A 27,283-nucleotide genomic window follows, 5' to 3' on the forward strand; every position below is an offset into this window, starting at 1 on the left:
TATCCCCCTCTACTTATACACTGACTGCCTTTATTCAAATAACTTTCTCTTGTTTACAAACCATTCCTTTAGAGAAAAACTGAAAAAAGAAAAAAAAAAAAAGTGGTCTATGGATGGCTCATAGGCAGCCCACAGATGAAGTTTGTTCACCTAGCCAAGTATTTGTGGCATTTTCAAATTAGTTGCCAGCATTCAAGAAATTGGGAGATTTCTCACAAACTTCTATATTCCTAGTTGAAAGATCAAATGATCTTGCAACACAGGGACCACATACACTGTGTCAAGTGGAATTGGACCATCCTTGGCCTAGGTGCACACTCTTCAGCTGACCAGACCCCCAACCACAACTTAACGGCCAACAGGGTTTTCAGTGCCAGGCACCACTGAGTATGCTTCTTGACCTGTGTATACCTTACAGGAAAGTAACTTCTTTTATAAAGAGTAGGGGATAAAGAAAGGAATATCAAGCAAGTCAGGTATCTTGCCAAGAACAGGGGCAGTCATACTTCTTTGGAAATGGGAGTTTATTCCCATATTTAATATTGCAAACAAAGGAGTCTGTGCTGAAAGAACCAACTTAATAACCACGAAGAGAAGCCTGCATGGAACAAAGAGAACATGAAAAAAATAGAATCGAACTGCTTTTAAGAGGAAACAAAATAAGGGATACTTCTGAAAATGTCATTGCATACTAAAATTATATTTTCCTATTTCTAATCTACTTTTCTCATTTGTTTCCTAATTGACCTGTAAGTATTTAAGTTTGTCTTCCTATTTAAAAGTGCACCCAGAGGCAATTCTCCACCCCCAGCACACAGGGTCATATACCCCTGCCCTATTTCTAAGCCCTGGGGCAGATAGCAAAAGCTGTCTGGACCTGCTGTGATTCTTCTCTGCTTTCCTCTTCCTGCTCTGAGCAATAGTGTGCAAAGATAAAAATAGTCACTATAAAAATTCCTATTGACTCTCAACTCCATGCTCCTTCCTCTTACACAGGGCTTCTCCCTGTAGGCCCATAGTCTGGCAAAATGCCCACACTAAGAGCTGAGACCTTTCTTTGCTAATATGGTTCTATTCATTTTACAAAATTACAGGCCTTCAGTTTTAGCTGCAAGCACTCAGGGCAACTCAGCCCCTATGGGAGGAAGCAGAGGACCTGTTCAAGGTCACTGCAAAACCAAGTAGAGGCATCTATGGTCTGAGTGAATGCCACGATCAGATCAGCTAACAGGGATTTGCCAAAAGCTTCCCACGGAGAGCCGGGATCAGTTATGTCTGAAGCAAATCTGGATCCCTAGGACTGACCACTGTATGTGATAATAGATCAAGCCTTCAATGTTTGCTGCATATAGAATATGTCTCTCCTCCCACTGAAGTTATCAGACTCATTGCCTAGGTTCAATTTCTAGTAATACCATTTGAAAGATTTCAAAATGTGCTTCCATCTGTCTTCTCTTATTTGATTCAATCAGGGAAGTTGCGTTTATAGTATCTCTCTAATTTACAGAAGGGGAAATGGAACTTGAGAGCTTAGTGTGACTTTTTCAAGATCAAAGAATGCATGATGGGCCCCATGTTTACTGCATTCTTCTCCAGGCCACCATGAACTAGAGACAAGAATTACAAAACTCTAGCTCTTTATAAAGAAAAACACATTATCCAAAACAGATGTTCTGTAACAAAAGCAATATTAAATAATTGGAGGACACGATTCAGTAGAAATTAAGACTTTAAAAATGTTTTTATATAGAAATATTTTACAAAGATTTTACAACATAGTAAATCATGTCATCCTGTAGAAAGATGAAGAAAAAGATTAAACCTCAAGACAAAAGAAAGTGCTCATAACAACGTATTGCAGTCTCCATGAAAAGTGCATAAAGGGTTAAGGCAAAGTACCATGTCGGTACTGGCGATGCTGAGAACTGACTTGTAAACAGTTTTTTAAAAAGTATATACAAACATCTTTTTCCTCTATTCGTTTCAAAAAGATATTTGAAAGGGAAACTCTTATGAACATTCTTGCTCTAGAACAATGTAAATAGAAACTCCTGGGCATAAAACAGTAAAAGTAAAAATATTTCTGAGTGTAATAAAAAGTAACTTGAATGATTCTAAAATAAAACCTGTCTAATGAGGGCCCTCTTTCTATATGTAACCAGCCAGGCTGAAGGCTTACTCTCTCATAGATAAGATAACATCATTCATCATAGCGCACTGGTGAAATTAGGATCTCACCCTTGCATGTAGCTTTCAGCTTCTCGTTTCTAAGGCTAACCTACTGACATATTTAAAATCCTTGTTACTGCATTATGAATCTACTTTGCAGTTATGCTTTCTACCTGCAGCTTACATGACAGTCATTCTACGTAGAGCACATATGCTTAATATATATTTTGCCCTATCTGATAATAAAAAGACAAGGGTGCTCTCAAAAATTAAACCATAAAGCTTATTAAGAATTCTAGTTAAGTATTCTGTTTTCAGTTTTTCCACATACATTAAATCCCTTAAGACCAAAAGGATTGATAAGGATAATACTGGTTATCTTCATACTTGGAGAAGAGCTTGTTTTTAAACTATAACTGAGAATTAAGATTTTAAAAAAGTAAATTGGCCCAGACTCAAACTTGAGTGAATTTTAGAGAAAAATTGATCTATCTGAATTCTAGTACAGAAAATAAATACCGACCAAAGAATAACATAATTCACATGATTAACTACTATTTTTTGGTAAAATTTTATCTATTCATAAGTAGAGGGGAATTCAGTTTTATTATTAGAGTCTCCCATACTTCAACTGAAGTATGGGAATTTATATATTAATACTGTATATATGGTATTCATATATACAGTATTGATCATAGCCGTGCCTTAAGGAATTTCTTCTCAATTTCATCTTTTTCAATTTTCTCCATGACTAAATGAAAGGGAAATTAACCAGCTCATTTTCTGCTGATTAAGTTTCTTAAATAGCTCTAAGGCCTCAAGGTACAGCTGTGGTAAAACCAAAGAGAAACACCCAGGCATTTATTGGAATTCTGAAGTACAAAATAGCACATGTGCTCTATACACTCTAGTAACAGGGATAGCAACTGTTAAAAACTGTCTTACACAACAGATGTATTAGTTTGGTTTTCATCTGTAACTTCTTTTTCATCAGGACCACAAACAAAGAGCTGGTTGCCCAGAGTTTTCTGGGCAAATCGGAAATACATAATGTGGCCCATTGCCACAAAGGAGACTGAAATCAATACGAGCAAGCCAAAAGCTTCAGGATTCGGAGCCAGGATGACCATGATGAAATGCAGAAGATCAAGAAGATAGTTTCATGGAGTTCTGTACACCATTTATTATGCCTCTCTCAGATTCAATTACGTTTCTTGTAGCAACTGTGTTACAGTTAAATCAAAGGACCAAAGACCTGTATAATAAAAGATATTTTTAATGACAGAATTTTAATTTATAGTCATACAGCTTAGATTTATAAATAAATTCTGTGGACATGTACAAAATACACATTTTAGTCCTAATGCCTTTAAGTCAACTCATATATACAGTATTAATCATAGTCTTGCCTTAAGGAATTTCTTCTCACTAATAAATATTGAGTTATTCATGGATTCAAGAAATGATTTTTATAGCCACCAGACAAAAATAAATATACTCTCCAGGCTTCTTAATTCTGTTTGTCTGTGATCATTTGTACTACAAAAGTAAAACTCTGAAATAAAGGACATAAACTCTCTAAATACCAGTATTTTTACAACTTAAAAAAAAACCTAAGACATTGTCATGGTTAAAGGGCAAGGGAACTTTAAACCATTGTTACATTTACTGCTTGGGTTCTACAGCCCTTACAATAAAGCTGTCTTGCTGGAATATTAATGTCTTTGATAAATTAATGAACTGCTTTGTGTCACAAGATAAATTGACATTCATTTCAAGAACAATTCAGAGTTATTCATCAGCACTCTATTAATGATTACTTAAACTATACTTTGTAAGAAGTCTTTACATTATGTTTCCTTCCAGGGCTATAAAAATCCATTTATGTGGCAAAGTATATATAATAAATACTCATCAGCTAGAGAACTCCTTTGAAGGATTTTTTTTTAATAATTACTAAGTCTTAAAAAAAAAAACTATCTTTCTTATGCTATCCAAAATAAATATTCTCTAAATTACAGTTCTTTTGGTAGAGTTATAACAATATAAAAATTCTAAATTACTAGATGACAGTATAATTATTTTAGTAATATCTTTTAAAATTAAATTACACTTAGAGAGTAATTATTAAGGGCTGGGGGTATAGTTCAGAGGAAGAACATTTGCCTAGCATGCAGAAAGTCCTGATCCCCAGTACCACCAAAAGAAAAAAAGAGTAATACTTAGAGGCTAGGGGCAGGAATTTCAAGTCCTAACTATGTTTGAAGTATTAAACTATAAAATAAAAATTTCATGTTTAAAGCCTAGATTCTATACATAAACAGTTGACTTTGCTTAAATTAACACCCAGGAAATACTTCACATCACTGGTGAATTCTCTGTACCAACTTTCCAAAAAGATACTTTAAATTCATTAATTAATATATATATACATATATTATATATACATACACACATACGTATATAAAGAAATTTCTTACCGATTCTAGCAGCAATGACGCCTGCAAACAGCAGACTGACAGAGATTATGGGCACAGATCTCGGACTCATCTCTAGGATAGTACTAGCAGTATCAGACCTGTTTGACACATGCATTTCAGTTGTAAAGATGGTTTCAGGTATTTTGTAGTTGTGGACAGTGGCTCTCCTTGCATGAACCTAGAACGGATATCTTCAAGAGGAGAAACAGACAGATCCAAGGGGCTTCCAGGCATGAACACGGAGATCACACACAAGATCAAACAGGAAAGCTGTGCCAATCCTGAGATCAGGCCAGTCCGAACCAGGCCACATTTTCGACGTAGCCAAGTAAAGCCACAGTTCCCATTATTCCAGTAATAGCTGATGCTCCCATCAAAATACTGAGGATGGAGCCACTCAGCCCCTGAGTGTAGGCGTACCCTGTGGGTGATGCAGTCGAAGCCCAGGACAGTCATATAAAAGAAAAGCAAGACCCATGCCAGCCAGAAACACAGGCTGGTTGTAGTAGGAGACCCATCCGTCTCGGAAGGTGCGGAAGGGCTCAGCCATCTGGGAGGCACAGGTGGGCTCTTGCTTCACATTCAAGCTCATGGATGTTGGGGTCTTTCTCACCCATCAGATGAGTTCCCTCCAGGGGTTTTGGCTCAGTATCTGTTAATAAAGATATCATAATTTGGGAGTGGGGGAGAGAAAGTGAAGGGAGAAAGCCAATTATCTTAGCACTTTCTTCTCCTATTCCTTTTCTGTGGGTTACCTTGAGTGCTGCATTAAAGTATATATTTTCTTATACTAGTAATCTAAAAATTCCAGCCATGTAACAATTACCAAGTACCATTTTTGTTAAATAAACAAAATGACATTGAGCTCTCCTTTTCTCTCTTTCTCGTAGAAATCATACTCTCACCAAAGTAAATAGCAGGAAAACTCATCAGATAAAATATAAAAAAATTTTGGGGAAAATTCAGGATCTTATTTTCTAGGGCTCCGTTTAGATTCCATTTACCCAGTAGCCCAACTTCCCCTTCCCTGGGGAAATGCCCTTCACATGCTAACTCCCTTCCACTGCCTTACAAATGGCCATGAACTCCTCTCTTCAGTGACTCCAAGGAATTATCTTTTTTTTCCCCTCTGAAGACATTTCTATACCTCATTTCTATACCTCATATTTGCCCAACCACCCCTCAACTTATGCCCCTCTGTACCCATTGCTCACATCAAGAGAAAGGGCTAGGGATCTTCGGTTTCAAACCAGAGTTGTTCCCTAGAACCTTTAAAAAAAAAAGTCTGATTTTGGCCTTGTACCTAAGTCGTATATTTAACCTCATCCAGGCCTTCACTGGGAATAAAATCTGACCCAAATCCAAAATAGTTTTGATCTTCACCAGCATTTAAGGTCTGAACATGAGACTAAAGAACCACCATTGTGTTCAGCTTACCTTTTTGTAGATTCAGCTGTTTCAATTCAGCTTCCTCTACTTTAAGAGCAGCTTTCACAGCTAGAGCAGGGGTTTTCTGGTAAACCTTCCAGAGCAGAAAGTACTCCACACACATGGACACCAAATTCCATCCAGAAATAAAACCACAGCCGATGACTGGGGAGCCAAATGTCATAATCTGGCCAACAGCCATGGGGGCCAAGATGTTGGTCAGCTGGTCAATCCTTCGAATGGTGGCATTCATATCTATAGGCACAGGTGGAGGAGGAGGGAAGAATTCAAACTCATCAAGAGAGACTGGCCATTTGCATGATACAGTAGTAAACCAAGAGCATCGATTTCTAAAATGCAAGTTTCTAAAAGTACTCTGTGAGCAAATTATTTGCTAGAAAAAGTTGCCTCATTAAAGTTGCCTCAAGAAATATTATCTCCTCGGAATGACAGAATTAGTCCAACATGAGCTTTTAATATGAATACAACAGTGACTATATTTGTTTTTTTGACAAATATTTATTAAATGCCTGTCATAAGCTAGGCACCACTCTCCATACCATAAAGAAAACAAGACTTATTTTTCCTTGTCTTCATGAAGTTTGCCTTCTCATAGGAAAAGAAAAACAATAAATCAATAAGCATATATAAACATGGCACACATCACATGTTCATTAAATACTGTGGTAAGGTTGAAAAAGGGCATTACAGAAAAATGCCAAATAAGGTGATATCAGGGGAAGGACTTGCTGGGAAAAAAATATTTAAAGGAAGCAAAAGAGTGAGCCACGTGGATATCAAGAAAAAGAACATTCTAGACCCAGGGAAATACAAATGTCCTAGGACAGAAGGAGCAGGCCCAGAGGGTTAGTGGTCTAAGAAAGAGCTCATCAGGGCTGAGGCAGGAAAGATGAGGTCAGAGGGTGAGGGGTGACAGGCCCAATCATGTACAGACCTGTGAACATTATATGAAATTTGACCTTTCCTTTGAGTTAGAGGCCCTTTGGGAGGTGTTGAACACAGAGAGGCATAGTCTGACATATTTTTAAAGGTTTATATTGGCTGCTGTGTTAAGCAAATACTACAGAGTGAGAGTGAGGGAGGTGGTAGACAAAAGCCGAGGCAAGGCCACATGTGGGAGATGATGGAGGGGCAGAGCAGGATAGTTAACAGTGCAAATGTGGAGAAAAAGATACAGTGTATGCTTTAAAGGTAGAATCAGGAGAAAGGGCTAACAGATTAGATATGCATTGTGAGAGAATGAGAGGAATCTGGATGATGCAAGGTTTTGTTTTTTCTGAGCGGCCATTTACTGAGAAACAAGATTTCAGAGGAATAAAGCCAAATGTTTGGTTTTGGGGGTGCTGATTTTACAGGCCTACTAACATTCAGGAGGCCATATCAAGAGGCAAACAGTTAAATATGTGAGGCTGGAGTTACAGGCAAGAAATATGAGCCAGATTTGGAAGTCATACAGCTTGTTGAAACCATGTCAGGAACTGAGCACTGGGTGCACCAATGGTGAGGCAGAGGTGAGAAGGAACTAGCGAAGAGGAGAAAACCAGGGGAGTGTGGTATCTCAGAAGCCCAAAGTGACAGCGTTGCAAAGTGGAGGGAGAAATTAAGTGCTGCCGATAGGGCACAAGATGAGCACTCAGAAGGAAGCACAAGGCTGGTCACATGAAAACCATCAGGGACCTCAAAAGAGTAGAGCAGGAAGGGCAAGTGCTTGATTACAGCTGTTTAAGAGACTAGTGCCAACTCCAGGAGACACCATTTATTTTAGATTTTCAATGTGTCCCACACCCTGGAAGTACAGTGGGAAGGCCGTCTCCTGGCCTTATGGAAAGCAAGGTTCTGACCAAAGAAAAGAATTAAAAACAAGACACTTCGATAAGTTTTGCTGAGAAGAGAAAGGAATGGGATGGCAAAGGAGAAAGTGTGGTGAAGACTGACTTGTTAAGAAGATAATCGGAGCATGTTCAAGTGCTGAAATGATACAGTAGATGAGAAGGGAAGGAATCTGAATCTACTGCCTAAGTGGAAGAGCTGGTCTAGATAGGGTCACAAACAATTCATCAATGGAACCGAGAGTGAGTCACCTATGACAGGTAGGAAGAGAGAAGTGATGGTGGATAGCTCAGGGGGGCTGTCTTCTCATTTCTTATATCAGCAAAATACAAAGCAAGATCATCAGTGAAAGTGAGGAAGGGGAAGAAGGTCCTGGATTGTGAGGACAGGGGAGAAATAAGAAATAGTCCTCTAGGAAAGTGGGAGAATGAAGGGACCAGAGAAAATAGTTTGACCATCTAGCAGCATGAAAGGACCAACTTCAATCCTCTGTTTAACAACTTCAGGTGAGAACACTGAGCAAGGTCAAGTGTTTTCTCCAGTCATGCTCTACAGTGGGGAGCTGAACTTAACCAGCTTCTTTTCTTTATTTGGGTAACAGGCATTGAACTCAGGGGCACTCAACCACTGAGGCACATCCCAACCCTCTTATGTATTTTATTTAGAGACAGGGTCTCACTGAGGCTGGCTTTGAACTGGCAATTCTCCTGTCTCAGCCTCCCATTTAACCAACTTCTTACAGAATGAAAGGGATAGAAAGAGAGGGGAACAAGAGAATTGAGGGGCTACCCAGGAGGTGATCATATGATCATGAATGACCTTGGAAATTAAACTAGGTCAGAAAGGCAGATAAGACAGAGGTCATAAACAGAGGAAAAGAAGTGGAATTGATGACTTGCAAGTGACAACAGGTTGGAGAATTGTTGGGGCTGGGGTAGTGAAAAAGCGAGCTACAAGGTAAGAGTTGGTACTTTAAGATATGGAAGTTTAAGATGGAGGTTATGGAAGGGAGGCCATGGGAATGCATAGTCGTGTCAAAGTAGAGAACAAGAAGAATAAAGAACAGGAGGTTAAGAAAATCACCTACTTTCTCATTCTCTACCTCAGAGAGCAGAGTGAAAATTAACATGATAAGTGTTTTACAATCATTTGGGTCACTACAGAAAAAGTACCTGTGACTAAGAACATTAACAGAAAATTGCCTTTATCCCTTCTCTAGTTATTTCTGGTGTTCAATTACTTTCTAATTAGTCCTATGAGTATATAATGCTTACATGATAACGGGAGAACTTTGGCATACTTCACCTTTCACTTGAAAGGCAAAGGCAGCACTCATTAATCTCACACGTGACGGTCTTTGCAGAGGCTTTACTATCTTCCACCTGCCCCCACTAGCAAGTTTCCAATGCACATGCCAGCAGAGAAGTGTGGGATTGACCCAAATGACTCAATGAGCTGAATCCAAAAAGCAAGTAATTGAAGAAAATATACAGTTGGATCTTAAAGCTCCATTACAATAACAAGCAAATTATTTTGACTTAAATTACGTTATTCTTTTCACTACATCCATCCCCCATGCTCCAGGAGCATCCCATCATCACCAATTCCTATCTGTTATATGATACTTAGGAAAGTCAAAAATGCTTAGGTGTTAGAACAAATGTAGTGTTAGACAACAGCTTTTATTTTTCTGAAGCAGAGTAAATTAAATAACAAATTTAAAATTTAATATTTTTAAAAAATATATATTTTTTAAAAAAAAATAAAGACCTAATTATTTCATTGGTAACTGCCTAGAAAAAGAATTTATCTTCTAAATGTGCAAACCTATGCTCCTTACAGAATTATATTTATTCTTATATAAACATTTAGATATGTGCTCATTTGATTAAAATTTCATTGTTTTGGGGTATAGCTGTGGCACAGAACGTGCCATTAAATAACTACTTTCATTATAAAGGGTATATTACATCTCATAGAAGAATAATTTTAAAAAAAAAGAATTTGCTAGGCAAATAGCAGCTAGTATGTTGTCCATCTCAAACATGAAATCACATGAATTCACATATAGAATTTATCTGACAGCCCATACCAGATCCAAGCTAACCAGCTCATTTTCCTTTATGGTTGGTGAGAAAAAACCTCAGAAGATATTAATAAAGAGAAATCCACAAGGAACAAGGAAGAAAGTAAGGCAATGGATGAATTCAAAGTCTGGGAAAAGGAGTGAATTTCAAACAGGTTAGATAGACTACTTGGCACAAAAGAATGTTTTAACCAAACTCTAAAATCAAGTACCTGGCAAGTACCTTAGTTAACAGATACATGTGTGAAAAACAATGCCCCTTCTGTAGCTTTCTAGAGGGTTTCTCCTATTCTTTACTCTTGATGATACAGTTCGCACACAGGTGAAGCCGTCCATCCCAGTGTCCTATCTGGGTTTCTAAGTCTTTGCCAGCAACTTCAAAAATTAGTCTGTACTTTTATGTACACATAAATCATTCCTGACTGGACTAGGTGGGTCCGTGCAGACACAGCCTCACAGGGACACAAGGCAGCAGCTGCAGTTCCCGAGGACTCCACCTTCTCTTATCTCTGTTCTATTTTTCCTTTATGAACCTCTTTATTTCTCTGTTCTTCTTTAACTGTGCCTAATAAGAAACTCCAGAAGGCTAGAAAATAGACTGGCCTAGACTCTCCCACCCTGCAACAGTCATATATAAAGAGGGACAGATGAGAAATTGTCAGTCTTATTTTTGTGGTTGTTGTTCTAGAACATCACTTATAATGAGAAAGACCCACACAACTTTGAGGGATTTTTGTATTTGTTTTTTATGTATACATATTAGGACCAGTTAAATATTCTGAGTCTCTTTCCCTTTAATAGACTTTAGTTTCTTTCATAGAATTTAGAGAGTCAAAATGAGTTAAGAAATCCAGATTAGCAAAATAAAAAATTATAAGGCATCCTTCCCCCAAAATGTATTCTAATACTAATGTGATTTTCAAAATATATCTTTTTGCACCCCTAGAATTTTAAAATATGGAACATATTTTACATGCTTGAAGAACATGTGAAAAAAGGGGGAAAAAGGGCATAGCCTTATCTTCTAGGTCAATGGGACAAAAAGATATGTGGAACTATTCCTTATTATGAATGATCACAGGAAAAAAAGTCAAGGAGAATGTCCTGTGGTGCAGACTCACTCTTGCTATACTCGTCCTAGTATCATGCACCATCCTCTGAAATCACTGTGGTTTTTCTATCTGGATCATAATATTGTTACCACAAAGCGATGATTCAAGCAAATTCTTCTTCTAGACCTCCATAGACTTTGTCCTCTTTCAGTCACCGACTTTTTTTTTCTTTTAATCACAAGGTCCCGTCAAACAAAGCTACTTGCTAATCCCAGCACATAATCTTGCCTTCTGTGTCCCGAAATAAGCCACTTAAGTCATCAAGAATGGCTTTCTTGTCTGTCAGGATGGTTAAGCAATGTGTTTGTGATACTCATTATCTTAATGACCAGCAGAGTTGATTCAGCTGATCTAACGAGTACACAGGTATACCCTTCTTCCTCTACCCTGTGTAATTATCAATTCAATTTGTGTCTGTGTCATAGGAGAGGAAGGAAGAAAATATCAAGTAAGGAGGGCATTCCAAGCCCAAGCAATGTTGATGCGAGAGGACTCACAGCATTGTGAGTACTCCGCATCTTAATTTAGCCAACTGTATGTTTCCAATGGAATAGGATTGTAAGGTATTAAAAATTGTGTTCTGTCCAATATTGTTTTAGTATTTGACAGCAGTTGCATTATATCCTACATATATTACAGACTGTAACTTTAATATAGAAGAAACTAACTAACTTCTAGAGTCTGTCCTCCAACTAAGTTGTTTCCATTTCATCTGGAGAAAAATAGTGTCCATAGTATGATCCTTAATAACAGTGATAACATCCACAGATAGGACTGGTAAAATAACATGTCAAATTCTCATTGTTATATATATTAAATATTTGGAAACAGTTCACCAAATTCAAAAATAAGAAAAAGAAAAGTTTAAGAAGGATCTTCCATTTACCAGTTTGCATAGAATGAGAGTAGTTAACCTTTAAATTACCCCCAAAACAGTTAAATAAATCTTAGCACTAAGATTTGACAATAAGTTTAAAAACAACTAGGCATTCAATTTATTGTTTTAAAACATACCCAGAACAACAACAAAAAGGCGTCTACTATTATTTATTTCCACTGATTTAAAGTGAATCCTAATATACCATTTAATTGAAAAAGAAAATCAAATTACCTGCTAATTTGCTTCTGTCTTCTCCTGCAACAACAACAATCCAATCCCTTTGGATTGTGATTGCAGTAGCAGTACTGGCCAAATTTGCAATATTTGCAATAGTTATAATCAGGATATAGCAGGAAGTCTAAGGGATTACGGAAAAAAAAAAAATGGAGTTAAAATGTTAGTTTACCACACTAATGCCTACCTCACCATAATTTAAAATGGTCTTTTGTGACCACATAATACATTTTTATTTTAGCTTCATTTATAAGAAATTTTACTTTGGGTGCATGAAACAATTAAATACCAGTGGTCAAGTTAAAGAGCACAATGTCCTAATCTATAATCATCTATAGTATGTATAATATAAAAAACATAATAGTCACATGAACATTTATGTGACTTAGTTATTAAGAGACTGGTGACATAGTTAAGAGAAAATGGTAACATGTCTCCCTCAAACATCTCCACTGAAAAGACACCCTTTCAAGGGGTGTCACCTTTTTTTTTTCTATCAAGCTACCATGAAATCATAGTGTCAGAACTTGTACAGATGGTATCTTCAAAGAGAAATAACAATTATTATCCAGGGGCACAATTAGGACTGATTAATATGTACATAGGGACAACATTTCTTATATAATGTAAATAACAGAGTAAGATACAATAAAACTGAAAACTGAATTATATAACATACTCTTAGAAATACCATTAAAAAACTAATAGGATGTAGTTTAAATTCAAACAATGCTTAAAGAGAACTTGTTGTGGGCAAAACAACAGTAACCAAATGGGATATTACTGTAGACATGGGATGAATATTAAAAAAAGAACACTCCCTAACTTTGAAGGGTTTTTATCTTCACCACTAACAGATATCCAGTGTTCTACCATCAAGAATCCCATTGGGAACTTACAAGGACCCATCCATGGTACATGGTCAGCAGCTCGGTTTTGTGTAAGAAGACCATCATCAGGGTGATGCCACACAGGATGACTGAAACATTCTGTACCACCAGTGAAGTCTGGGCCACTGTAAGGAGGAAGAAACAGAGCGTTCACAACAGCAGCATGTCCTCGTCAGGCTGTTTTTATCCACACATCACTGACCCACTACATTAATGCACATGCCTAATTATTGTAAGACAAAAGGAAACCTTTCCAAAGAAAATTCTGTCTCAATTATTCTCAATTTAACCCCAAAGATCATAGCAGACCAGTGAAATGTGCAAACAAAAAGTACCCACAATTTTTTTCTGTTGAAGTCATTCATAATACATTTTCATTTAATTCATTCTCTTGAAAGCTTACTGTCATAAACAGAACTATGATTTGGATAAGATCTATCTCTCTCTGCCCTTTATTGCTTAAGCTGAAACAAGAACATGTAGGAGGTTATGAGGAGGTGAAGGAGGTCTAGTATGCTCCAGGTCTGGGGTTCAATTCCCCAGCATTACAAAAACAATGGTTAAGGGAAGTTATAGAATTCATGATCTCCTACATGGTAGGGTTACTCTGGTAAGATGAGATGGACAAATAGGGGAAAAAATGCAAAAATTTGCCATGAATAAAACAGCAATGAATTTATTTTAACATAGTAATGTTGTTTGCCACTGTTAAGAAATTCTAGGCTCCACCTTTCATCACAAAAAATGTCAACTCTCTTAGAATGATGCATTTCTGTAGATAAGGTGCTGGAGAAGGGCAGGCAAGGATGCCTGGTAGTCTCTTTTCTGCCACTTACTAGGTAGACGATTGAAGGAGGATATTTAAGGTCCCTTATACCTACATCTAGAAGATGAGGATGGTTATATCAGTCTTCCTCACTTTACAGGGTCATAATGATGCTCAAATAAAATATTTATGACAGCACTTTGAAATATCTAAGGTGTAATTACAGCTCTTCTTATTTGGAATAATAAAGCTCATCCTGACTTGTAAGGTCATAGCAAAGAGTCAAAACAAAACAACTGCTCTCTCAACATGGTCTGAAATAAAATCCCAACATATAAGTCAATAATTCATTCATTGCACAAGAATTAAATGTCACCTGAATGAGATTCTTAGCTTGCAGGACCCAAAAGACCAGAAGAAAAATATGTGAACAGATAATTATAACCATGTAATTCCAAAAGCAGAGGAACAAACAAAGCCTCATGGAAGCACAAAGGAAAAAATGATGACTCAGCCTAGAGATGTTAGAGAAAATTTTCCATGAAGGGTGACAAATGAGTTGATTATATAAAATAAGTGGGGGACTGAGATCCCACCATGTTCTTCTTCATCCAACTCAACGTCCTTTCCCAAGCTATGACTGCAGTGCTCAACATTCATAAGGCTGAAGGGTTCTATGTATAATCAAAACCTATTTTTGTATGTATAATTATGTAAATAATTAAGATTCTTTTTCTAGAATACATGTTTTTTTTTCGATACACGTTGTGGTCTACATATTCTCAAAACAGAAAAATTTTCATCTTGACCACTTTACTAGTAGCATCAAGCCTCACAATGTGATAATTCTCTTGCTCTGGGTCTATAAGTAATAACCTTGAACTGAAATAAACTAATGATACCTCAATCTTTCCCCAGACATGGGGAAGGTCTAAGACAGACATGGTCTGGTCTAGGCATTATCAACTGAGCAATTCAAGACTATTTAACCCTGAATGATTATCCACATTGCCCTTATATTCTAAATAACTAAACTGCTCAATTACTTTTTCCCTTTCCTGCATAAAATAAAATCTCTTCCATCTATTTGTCTATAATAAAAGTGAATATATTATTATTTCTTCTTTTCCCCTAAAAATTCATCATTACACTCTTCATGATCCAGGCTCAGCTCTTCTCCCTTGAGTCAATATTTAGTTTTCAATTTCCTTACACAAACTTTTAGATGAGACACAGTAAACTAGAGGACAGATGTTAAAGCTATCCCAGGAACATTACACTAAAGGAACTCCAGTTCACATCATGGTTAGAAAGGAAGCCAGAGTTAAGCAACTTTTAATGTTTAACGTGGTTACCAGAAAGTGGCTACAGTGTTAATTATTAACATCTTAAATTTATGAACTGCGAAAAAGACAAAAAAATTTAAAAAAAAATAAACTAATAGATCAACATGCTGGCATCTCAGTTTTATGCAGGAGCCCCAGGACCCTGACTCCGTAAGTGCTGCTGCTGAACACCCGTCCCTAGGTGTGGCATGCATTTAGTAGTTAGTTAACAGTGATTTCTCTTAGTTTGTTGTTTGCTTTCTTACAGAAGCTCAGAGCTGGTCCCATGAGCAGTGGGGCTTCATTGTGTAAGGACACTCACCTTTAAGTCTGGCATTCTTATCCACCCAGTCACCAATAATGGCTCCCAGGACCAGAACAGATCCTGCCACCACCAGCCCATAGACTGCAGTCAAGAGGAGGCTATTTCCATAGAGCTCCACCAGAAACACAGACACTGCAAAGTGCCACATCCGATCTCCCTGGAAGAAGAGAAAATGTTGTGACCAAATATTTTTGGTTTCAAGTCCATTGTATTCAGGGAGTTGTTTTCTTATCAAAAGGTCACTTTTCTGGCTACATCACAAGACTTCAAAGTCAATAATTACTCTATGGATTAAATATTGGTCAGATGTTAAAACTGTTCACCCCAATACAATGGAAAATATTCCTATCCAGTTACTAAGTAAACTCAAAAAAGCATGATATTAATAAAACACATTCTTATTATTCCAGAAAAAATGCAGTGTCCAGACCTAAGATGGGTTTTTGACACAAAAACTGTTCTCTTGTGTGTTATGTGATTTTCCTATCTTGATTTGAGAGGCATTAAAGTAGTCTACTGTGGAACCAGAGCTAAATTACACTATAGTGCATAAACACTGGAATACTTTCAATGTTAAGAAAAAGTCAGTACCCTAATTTGTAAAATGATGGGAATGAACTACGTGATCTCTAAAGATTCTTTTACCTCTAACATTCTAAAACATACACCCTATTCCAGAATCATAAAGCTGCAGAGCAATCAGAAAGATAAATCGGTAAGGGCAAATTCTGGCACACACAAACAAAGATGACAACATAAATGTCTAAGTAGTTATTTTAACATTTTAATACAGAAGGGTTTTGAAAGCAGGAAAAAAATCACTTTTTTCATAAAGGTTCAGAGTATATAGGAAATTCTGGAATTTATTGCTACAAAATGTGGTATAAGTTTAATAGAAACGTGCAAATCAGTCAGGCAAATTAACATAAGAAATCTTTGAGGGACTTCATTATAAGAATTTAACTCCAACCCTGATTTCTGGGGTTCGCAGAAAGAAGGACAACATTCTTCCATGACATGACCTATCTGACAAAATCACTTCAGGACACTAAATTTCCAGGCTGAGCTTCTTTCAGATTTGACCCTAGGTCAAAGAATTTACATTCCTAAAACTTTCCAAAGTCTGTCAACATTCTCATGATACATTTCATTTACTGGAAGCAAATTATTTTATTTTTAAATTATTATTTTTAAATAATCAAATTATTTAAAAATTTTAATAAAGCCAAGGCAACAATCTTAAATATCCAAAACCTAAGCTGATACCTGCTAGCAATCGATTACAATAAATTTCTATATAGATCAGTAGGTCTCCACTGGGGGTGATTTTATTCTCCAGGGATTATCTGTCAATGTCTGGAATTATTCTGGTTGTCACAACTACAGGAAGATAGCGGGGGAATACCACTGACATCTACAATGCATAAGATGGTCCTCCACAAGAAAGAGTTTTCTGGTCTAAACATCAATAGAGCAGAGGAAGAGAAACCATGGTGTAAAAGATCATAAACAAATTTTGAGCCACAACTCAAGATTAGCATACGATTAGGACCCAGGTGGATGAAGTAGAAATTGCTCTAGTTACCCCAATTTCCAAAGGGTTTAGGTTTTAGGAAGCAATAGATTCTATATTCACAAAAACCCAAGAACTGGGTAAAGTCTAAGTAAACACTGACCAAGTACCCACCCATTCCTTCCTTTGTTCAAGTCTACCTATTCATTCTGTGCTTCCATTTTCTGCCCTCCTACTTGCTCTCACCATACTTTGATGATTTGTTTAAATATCTCTCTGTTCCACTGGATCTGAGAATAAATGACTGTGGTCATAAAGCCACTTAATAAATACCTATGGGGCAGCTACTGTGTACCCCACGCTACTGCAGTCACTAGAGCTTCAGCAGTGCACAAAAATAACAGTCATGCTTTCATGTGGCTCACATTCCAATGAGCAGACACCAAAGACAAATCTAGCACAGGTCAGGTGGTAGTAAATACTATGAGGAAAAATAACATAGGACGGGGCTGGAAGCTAGCATTTTATATGAAATAGACTTACATGAGCAAAGAAGTAAGGCTTACAGGAAGGGAGGACTGGAAAAATGGAGGCATACTGGGGTACAAATGGGGAGAGCACAATATGATAATGACATAAGATATGACCAACTGGTTCCTCTTTTTCATTGCCTTACCCTGCTATTTTTTCATAATTACTTTTTTAAAGTCCATACTTAATTACAAACTCCTTTAAACAAAAGTCTGCTCTTCTCACACTGTTTTGTACTCTGACTAGCACAGAGCAAAATAGCATTGATCCATAAGCATATAGAAATGAAGTCAGAAATAAAAAACACTCAATCTCACATAAATCTAACTTGAGATAACTTTCTACCTGAAAGGCCCCTATGTTCAATGTGTAGGAAATCATGATTTGGTAGAGTTGACAGGGGAATAGATAGATGGATAAGCATACATATACATAAACATACGTACTTTATTGTATTAGCATTAGACAGTGTGCCACACAAGAGATAAAGCATAAGAAGTGAATTACTTTGCATTAGAGAGCATTCCTCTTTTGCACTCCTTTGCAGTGAAAAGTAAAGTTCATTAAACATTTACATGTTTGTAGTTGATATTATTTTTTTAATCTAACTTTCTCATAAGAACTCCCTTAGCTCAGCTTACCATAAGGTTGGGACAACCATCTGCCACCTTTCTTGTGGAGCTTTATAAAAAATCCTGACAAAAAAAAAATTCTCCTGGAACAACCACAGCTTCCCTAATGTTTTTGGCAAATCTAACACCTAATCTATCAACCAAAGGTCACATAAACCTTAAATTTAATGCGTATTTGGAAAAGAGGCACTTTATTTCTCTAGGAGTTAGGTCCAGACCAGAAGCTATACTATTTCCATTACCTGTTACTGCTCTTTTTAATACTTAATAGTTACTGAATTAAATTGGAAAACTATTAGTTCAAATCTACTGAGGTTTATTTCACTAGGTTTCTACTTAGACTCATTGGCTATTGGAACTGAAACAAACTTACACCAGTTCTACTTTGTTTACATAATTTGCAGAGTCATCCCTGCATAAGCATCTGGGAAGATAGGAACTTGCTTCTCCAAAAAGTCTTCTATGAATTGTTATTTCCTAGAGGGCCAATAACCCATCTTAATAATTTACCAAGGCCACAGGGTATAGATTTCCTCATATAATGGTTTCCATTCATGTCCTAAAGATGATCCAAGAGAAGTTTTCAATTTAAAAATAAATTAATATTAAAAATTTTACTTTCGAAAATTCTCTTTATGAGGCATGCACAGAATATATCCAGATTTATCGCTTTTAAACCATAAAAACAATTGTTAAGTTTTTAAAGATTCTAATGATCATTAAACAAATATCCAATACCCTTTGTAGATCATTCTTTTTTGGGGCCCGGGGGGCAGGGGGACTAAGGAAGGAACCCAAAAGAAACAACTGGGATTCTTCCAAAACCACATAGGAAGTCAGAGGGAAAACTGTGAATCAGTTGTTGATTTTCACTGGAGATGGAGCTTTTTAGGATAGCTTGCAATGCCTACACGTAACATAACCACAGATTGTTATCTTTAAAGACCAGAATTTTTGTCACTCAAGTATTTGATCTTGGGGTCATGTATATTTAAACAAATCTTATAGTTAAGATTCTATGATTAGCCTCTCAGTTGCTCCATCATTCTATTGTATTTTCATAGTGCTGCATGCTGGAACCACATCTTAACAAAAGAAAAAACCAGAATATCTGAAAATGTGAAAGATCAGAAGGTGTATGAGACATCTTTTCATGCTTCATAGCAGATATTACCATTTACCAAGTATACTAATGCAATATACAATATACAAATAATGCAAGTACTCCATACCTGTTAATCCTGTCTTTGGATGGTTGACAATCTACATGAAATATGACAATAATTAAATATCATTTACTAACATCAATGGGAAATGCCTTTGAGGAAAATAACTTTTTCATTAAAACACCTGTCTTTGAAAGATGTATTTCCTTAGCTGCATGACAAAACTGGAAGTGGACTTAATACAACTGGCTGGAATGAAAGTAAACAAGAAACTGTGCAACAATGTTGTACGAATCACTGTACATTCTCACTTACCCAAGTAGAGAGAGAATGACCAAGGTAGAGAAGGAATTTTGCAGAGGTCAAGTAGTTTGCTAAGGATCCTGCAAATAAACACAAGGGAAATACAAAAAGCATACTTTGTCACTCCAATGAGCTTAGGTAAAATATACTTGTTTTACTTAAACATGATATTAAAACTATTTTATGAGATGAACCTGTACATTTATCAAATCACCTACAAACTACTGCATTTAGTTTAGTTCATCTCATTCACTTAAATTCAGCATGACCTGTTGGTCAATAACTGCCTATCTTCCCAGTCAGTGAAGAAATTGTTTCAACATTCTTTAACTTCATTTTTTTTTTAACGCAAGGCAATCCAAACTGAACAACCTACTCCACCCTTGCCTGTGTGCAAGTCCCATTTTCTCACACGATGAATTTCTTATTTAACTCCCATCAAAATAGAAGTCAAAGGTGCTTTTACAAAAGCACCTTGGTTAACAACGAAGCCACATTCCTCCAAAACCTAAGTAGTGTTGCTGCCTCCAAAGTTCCACCTGAGTGTCCACCATATTCACTTGGTCAACACAACTCACCACAGCATCCTTCCCGACGGTTTTGCTCTCTTGCCCTGGTCATGACACCAGGTCCTCTCCTCCTGCTTGGTCTTTAACTACTCCAGCCGCCGCCGCTGCTCTTGCTGAGGTGCTTACCAGGAGTGCGAGGAACAGGAGGCAGCACCGCTAAAAACACAACAGCCTTGTCCAACAAGACCCCAACGACTACTGCAGCAAGGAACAAAAGGAAAACTACCCGGGGGTCTTCTTTAAATCTTCTTTCCAAACTTAGCTAACACTGTAGCTGAAGTTGGAAAGGCAAAGCCTTATGGAACCAGGTGGGAGGCTCAACAGGCCGTGCAGACCCTGAGCCAGCTCCAGCCGCCGCCGCCACCGCCGCCGCGGGCCCGGCCCAGCACTTATACGGAGCCGGGGGCGGAGCTCCCTCGCCGCTCGCGGGGCCGCCTCCTCCCCTTCAGGGACACCCGGGCGTCCCCGCGGCCGCGGCTGAGCTCCCGCCAACCCCGTGCGCCGCGCCGCCCTCCACGCCCTTCCCAGGAGTCGCCCGCAGGGGCGCAAGTGTCCAGCTCGCCAGAAACCACCTGCGCGGCCTGCGGGGACCTCCGCTGCGGCCGGCTCCACTCGCCAGGTTTTCCCGCTCTCCGGGAAGCCGCGAGAGGGCATCCGGGTGGCCCGGGAGTGGGAAAGGGACGCGGGGGTGGACACAGCGGGGTCGGCGTGGAGACGTTTTGCCCAAGACCAAGCGACGGGGTCTGGAGGGACAGGCTCCGCAGTAGGTACGAGGCTATTCAGGGGAGAGGCAGGCCGCGCACGGACCCTGCTCGAAGCTACAGCCCGAGCTGGCGGGGGCAGGGAGGTCCTTTTTATTTTTATTTAAGAAAATAAATTTTAATATAGATATCTAAATAAATATAACCCATGTCACACAGGTCCCTTTCCTGGCCTTCCCATTCCGGCCCCCCGCGGCAGAGAATGTTTTTCCTTCCCGGGACAGCATAGCAGGGCTTCCCTCCAAACAGCAGAATCAAAGGGCAGGAAGGGGGCTCAAAGATCAGAGGAGTAAATGGAGGCCTGGAAAGTTGAACTACTACAGCGAGCTGCGGACCTACCCCCAGCCCAGAACTCGGCTGCCCAAATCCGTTCTGGAGATAAAGCAAGGAGGCAGCAGCCCAGCAAGCCCTTCACCATCCTCTCTTCTTGACTCCTGCACCCTCTCACCCTGCCACTCTTCTCTACTCCAAATATTCCAGCATCGGACAGGCAGTTACCAGGAATACCGGTTATCCCAGTTGACTCCTTGAGTACGTCCGGTCTAGATAAAGTCGTTCGTTGGCCTCCTGGAGGGGCAGGAGAATGACTCTAAAGAACACCAGGTGTAAGCCTCTGTTGACCTCGGTTTACTCCAGCTGTGTGAAAACCCCTAGGGCATACCTGCCCCTTTTACCAGCGTGTTGATTACCATACCTTTATCGGTCTTGACCAAACCCCAGGAGTGATCTTAAACATTGAAACTCCTACCAGATCCCACACTTGGAGCACCGGCGGGCAGGCGGACTGACACCTAGAAGTGAAGGGAACCAACTCATAAATATATGCCCAGTATCAGGACTCTAAATCAGAAGCCCCAAAGGTCTAAGGGCGGGGTGCAGCTGGATTCAGTTGGGATGTGGTCTGGAGGTTAGAGATAGGAAACTTACAGTTTACTGCTATTACCAGCTATTTCCCTCTTGAGCCCTCTTTTTTCCCTTTCTTTCACACCTTTCAAGTTCCTTCCGTTCACTTGTTTGACTAATATATCCATATGTCCTTGAGAAGTAAACCAAAGCACATTCAAGGTGAGGAACTTAGGAAAGAGGGAACTGGTAAACTCTCACATTATGCTGATTTTTTATTAGAGATGAATTTGTTGATAGGTCCTCAAGCAAGGCACAAAGGATAAGGATACTTTGCACATTTGCCACAGATGCCTCCCTAACAAGAACCCCCAAGTGGTTTATATTAATTATTGCATGCCATAAGAAGTGTAGAGCTATACCAAATTTCAGCTGGTTAAAAAAAAAAAACTTACTTACCAGCAACACTGCCTGAGAAGTATTTGTGGAAATAGTAGCTGAGTCAGTATGTTCTTCAAAATGTAATGTGGAATTTCTCTTTTCCATTATCACTAGAAAGTCCCCAGAGGCAAAAACTGAGAGCACGGTGAAAAGAACAGATGGAAGACGACAATAAAGCAAGTAGGAAGGATACTGCAGGAAGACAAGCAAGATCAGAAACATTAAAACCAGTGAGATGTGTATAGACAAATTATATTAGTTGGGGCTCATGAAATGTGTATAGCCAAATTATATTAGTTGGGGCTCATGAAATGGAAAAGAGTTGAAAATGAAAATGGAATAAAACCCCTCAAAATACATGCAAAATCCAAAATGACAGAAATTTCCTGGCCTTGACTGGAGATTGCAAAGCACTGCTTAAATCACAAGACCCTCCTGACTCTTCTTCCTTCCAAAGAAACATTTGACTAGTTGAAAATTAAAATTTCTTCCAAAAGTAATTTGTATTTTTCCTACAACACAAAATACACAACTTTCCTGTCAATGTAATCATAACTAAGAAAGCCATGCAAGCTTGAAGTATTTACAAAAAGAAAAAATGCCTGAAAGACCATTTTACGATTGTTTTCAGTATTTTCAAAAGGTTAACCAACCTTTTAAAAACTCCAGCCAGAATCAAATGAATATTCTAGTTTAAAATTTCTAGAAAGTGTTTATGGTTGGGAAATAAAAAGGGTTCCATTATTTTATTTTTAAGTTGCATTTCCACTTACCCTAGAGGACCCTCAGTTTCCTCTGCTGTATCTGATGTTCTTACCAGGACAAAGGCAGAATAAAAAATGATCACTACTCCACTGCTCTCAAGAAAAAAAAAGTAATAGGGTTATCACCAACTATTACAGGAAAAGCACAGATCCAAGACAGAGCTTCTATTGGGTGTGGAACTTTTTACCCTAACTTAGGAACTGTAAAGCCGCATTTCTATTTAAAAGCCATTCTCGATGTCATAGGCAAAATTCTGGAACCGTTTGGTATTTTAATAATCTAAGACTGACTGGACCCTTGATAAATCCAAGTTCAGATGCCTTTTATAAGTTATAGACATCTAATTGAAAGATGATCCAGGGAAGGGTCTATCCTCCCAGGCCTTCATTTTGTTTGATTATTGCAAATAGATTTGACCTTGAAAAGTTCTTCTTGAATACTGAGCACACTCTCTTCTCATGCATTCTCTACACACATTCTCTCTCTCTCTCTCTCTCTCTCTCTCTCTCTCTCTCTCTCTCTCTCTTTCTCCCCCACCCCACACAATACAAAGACATACAGCAGTAGCCTATTTCTAGTTAAAAAATTAAATGCAGAATTCAGAAGATTTCAAAAGAATACCTTCCAAATCTATACCTACAGAAACTTGGTTTTTGTCAGGGACTGGGTGGACGACAGAACAGTTAATCACCACTTACTGGGTACAAGGTCTTCTGAGGTAATGAACATGAACATGTTCTGAAATTAGACAGTTGTGCAATAGTGAATGTACAAAAAGTCACCAAATTGTATACTTTAAAATTCCTTAAATGATGGATTTTATGTTATGTGAATTTTGCCTCAGTTTTTAAAAAGAAATACATTCTTAAGAGGAAAGTTTACCATTTTCATGTGGTCTCAGGAGGTCTTAATCAAAGAGAATAGAAAAAAGGAAGACAAAAATCAAATTTGGTTCATCACACTGACTAGAAACTTCAACTGTAACTAAAGTTAATATTTTCTCCATATACAGTCAGAAAATACAAAAATTTATTTAATAAATGTTTGATTTCTCAACTTTTGCCATAATTATTTTGCTGTCTAAACTAACTCATGTTACAATGTAAAGTCCCTTCTCTTATGTTCTGTTTTCAGGAAGCAGAAGACACACAACAAACCCTTTTCGTAGTCTCCAGTTACTACTCAGCCTTGCATTCCTTGGACTGTTTAAACCAAAATAGGTTTATCAGTTACCCAGTAATTTTAATTGGTGTTCTTGGCACCTTTTCCAGCAGCACAGTTGCTTGCAAGCCCATCACAGAAAAGAACGCACAGGTCTCAGATCTCTTAGAGACCTTATTCATCCAAGCAAAGAATTCCTGTTATATGTTCTCACAGCCTCAATCTTCTGTCTCAGACACTCCACAACTGAGTGACTATTTCCAAGTAATACCTTGAGGCTGATTCAACTAAGCTGGCCATATACTTACATTCAGGAAGTTTGCATTGTGGGCTACCAGCAAAAGTTTCAGAGTTCCTAATGTTTCATTTAGGGTACAGTCCACATATCCAATGCAAGGGTCCCTGTTTTCCAACTCCCTCTTGACCTCTTATTAGTGGTATGGGCATTATACCTGCTCTTCTGTTTTATAGTTTATTTCTTTTTATTTCAGTGCTTTATTTCCATACTGCTGATTTTTTCTTTCCCACATCTTATAAAATGCCTAATTATCATAGCATGTCAACGATGAGTACAAGATAATAAAAGACAATGGAGTTTCATAGCCATGAAACCCTTAGACCAAAACCCTAGTCTTGGATCTTTGAATTTGTGCTCACACAGACCAATAATGTATCAAGGAAAATGCCTTTAAAGCCAGAGAGAGAGAGAGAGAGAGAGAGAGAGAGAGAGAGAGAGAGAGAGAGAGGTATTGAGAGAGAAAGAGAAAATCTTTTTCATGTGACCTAACATGTAACAAAAGACCATATATTTGGAGCGCTGCATGAATGGCAGATATGAAATAAGGTACTTATCAGATATTATCTCATTTCATCTTCACAACACCCCTATGAGGTAATACTGTTATTATCCCCATTGTACATGGAAGTTAGATAACTCACTCAAGGTCACTCAGCTAGAGAGAGGTAAAACTACAATTCAAACCTAGAATTGTCCGAATGCAAGACCCTTGCTCTTTCTGCTTTGTTATTCTGCCTTTCACAGTCTAATAAGCTTGGGACAATACAGGTCACCAATAAGCATAATTATATCTTTTCTTCCTGTTGGCTAAAAATGACAGGGACTTGGGCACCAATAGGGTCTTGGAAGTAACTTATACTTGATAATGGAGGCTGGCAAAAATCTAGCTGGTGAGATGGAACACTATAATACTAGGAGTTGTTGGAGAATTTCAGTGAAGATACAGCCCCACTTTTCATAACCTTATATGCCTATAAGGTAGATAAAACAACATTAAGTAGTTGTAGTTGGTAAAAAGTTGAGTTTTATGTTTTTGGATATGACTAAGTCAAAATTAAAGATTTGGGGGATTTTACATTTTTATATTTAGAGTATTTACTGTTGAATTTTGAAACCAGTATTAAAAAATGTGGGAGGTGAGGCTTAATAAAAATGTTTTGCTACCTCAAAAATAGCCAAGAGGAATTTCTTGGCACTGCAGAAGGAATTAGATAGACCTTTTGAAAGGGACATGATCATATTGAGGAGGTTTTCTACAAAACTATTTATAAAGCAGTATTATATACAGATTTATGATTAGGTGGAGGAGATGGGTTTTATGGTATAAGAGGCAATATAGTTTTAAGAATAATTTTTCGTATGTCCTGAGAGGAGTGATAATTAGCATTTGCATAGGTCTTTTAAGTTTTCAATGTGCTTTTAAGTTTTCTCACTTAATCCTCTAACAACTATACGATGTCTTTGATTATGTATAGTACACATAAACTCAACCCCAGTGTTCCATTGCCTGAGTGTGCACATACACATGTCTGTGCTTGTGTGTGTATGTGTGGGTTTGATGGTAGAAAAGGTTTTTGTGATAAAGGATTGTGATGAGGAAGGGGTATTATGGTTTTGGAAACAGGGAAATAAACTTAAGGGGCTTAAAAATAAAGTGAACAAAAGAAGGAGGGTTTGGAATAAAAATAATCAACATGGTGCAGCCAAGGTTCAAATTAGAATCGAGGCACAGAGTTCCATAATTATGATGAGTTTAACTTGAATTTTTAAATATTTTTCTTCATAAGGAGCATATATTACTTTTATAATGAGCATGTTACTTACATTTCCGGAAACAAAAAGATTAATTTGAACCCTCTGAGATTTTCATTCCTTAAATATCCAGAGGCTTTTTTGTATAAATTTATGCCATTTCAACCTTTGGATAGGCCTGCCTGCAAATTTTCTTCAAGGACAGTTTTCTATAAAACACTAAATTAAACTTTAAAAATTCTGAGATGAAATAATAGTTCTGAAAGAAATCTCAGTCTATCTTTTTACCACATATAGGTATTATTTCATTGAAGAGGAAAATGGGAGATGATTTTGTATCTTTCATTGTGCACTTGAATTGATTTCATTATTATACCTCTAGGAAATTGTGAGGTATTCATTAATAAATGTATGAACTTTGTTTATTTTCAGAGTACTTCATTTATCTACTGGATCCACATATTCATAATCAGAAAAAAATAATATCACCAGGTAAGGTACCTTGGTTTGATAACTATTTGAGTGCTTCTGCATCTTATTTCTGAATTGTTTAGTCCAACTGTTACCTGAAATGTAACAATGAATACCTGAAGTTTTGCATCCTGGAAAACATCACATTTTTTGTGTAGAGATTATACCTATAGAGTTGCACAAAATAAACAATATTTGCTGCTTGAATTGATTGGAAAAATATTTTTGAGTTTACTCATCTCAAAAAAATGTGTCCATAAATTTTTCAGGTTTCATTTGATTTTGGAAGTTCAGCTTAGGTTAGCTTCAACTTCTTCAAGGATTGTTTTCTTAAGTTTACCTGATCCTCCCTCAAGTCTGACTTTGAGTTTCCCATTTTCCATCTACACCCTTATCTTCTGATAGACAGTGATGGCCAATTATTGGGCCGTGGCCTGCTCAGCACTTCATTCCTTGTGGTCATGAGGTGCGCTTTTGTATAATCTATTTTGTATTCTCCTCAGCATTAAGATAGATCCATCCTTTAAAAAA

The 27,283-nt window shown here is 37.7% G+C and overlaps 1 pseudogene across 1 annotated transcript; it reads right to left on the reverse strand.

The window, feature by feature from the left end:
• Positions 1-3,015: 3,015 nt before the first annotated feature.
• On the reverse strand, positions 3,016-20,633 carry LOC306657934 (ferroportin-like; annotated as a pseudogene). The gene is made up of 8 exons (XR_013766615.1): positions 20,270-20,633; positions 19,704-19,771; positions 15,544-15,703; positions 13,140-13,255; positions 12,238-12,364; positions 6,087-6,332; positions 4,650-5,301; positions 3,016-3,424 (listed from the first exon to the last, which is right to left on the reverse strand). The product of XR_013766615.1 is annotated as a ferroportin-like (transcript).
• Between the last annotated feature and the right edge of the window lie 6,650 nt (positions 20,634-27,283).

This window comes from Sciurus vulgaris, assembly GCF_902686455.1.
Source record: "Sciurus vulgaris genome assembly, chromosome: 3".
Classification (NCBI taxonomy): Eukaryota; Metazoa; Chordata; class Mammalia; order Rodentia; family Sciuridae; genus Sciurus; species Sciurus vulgaris.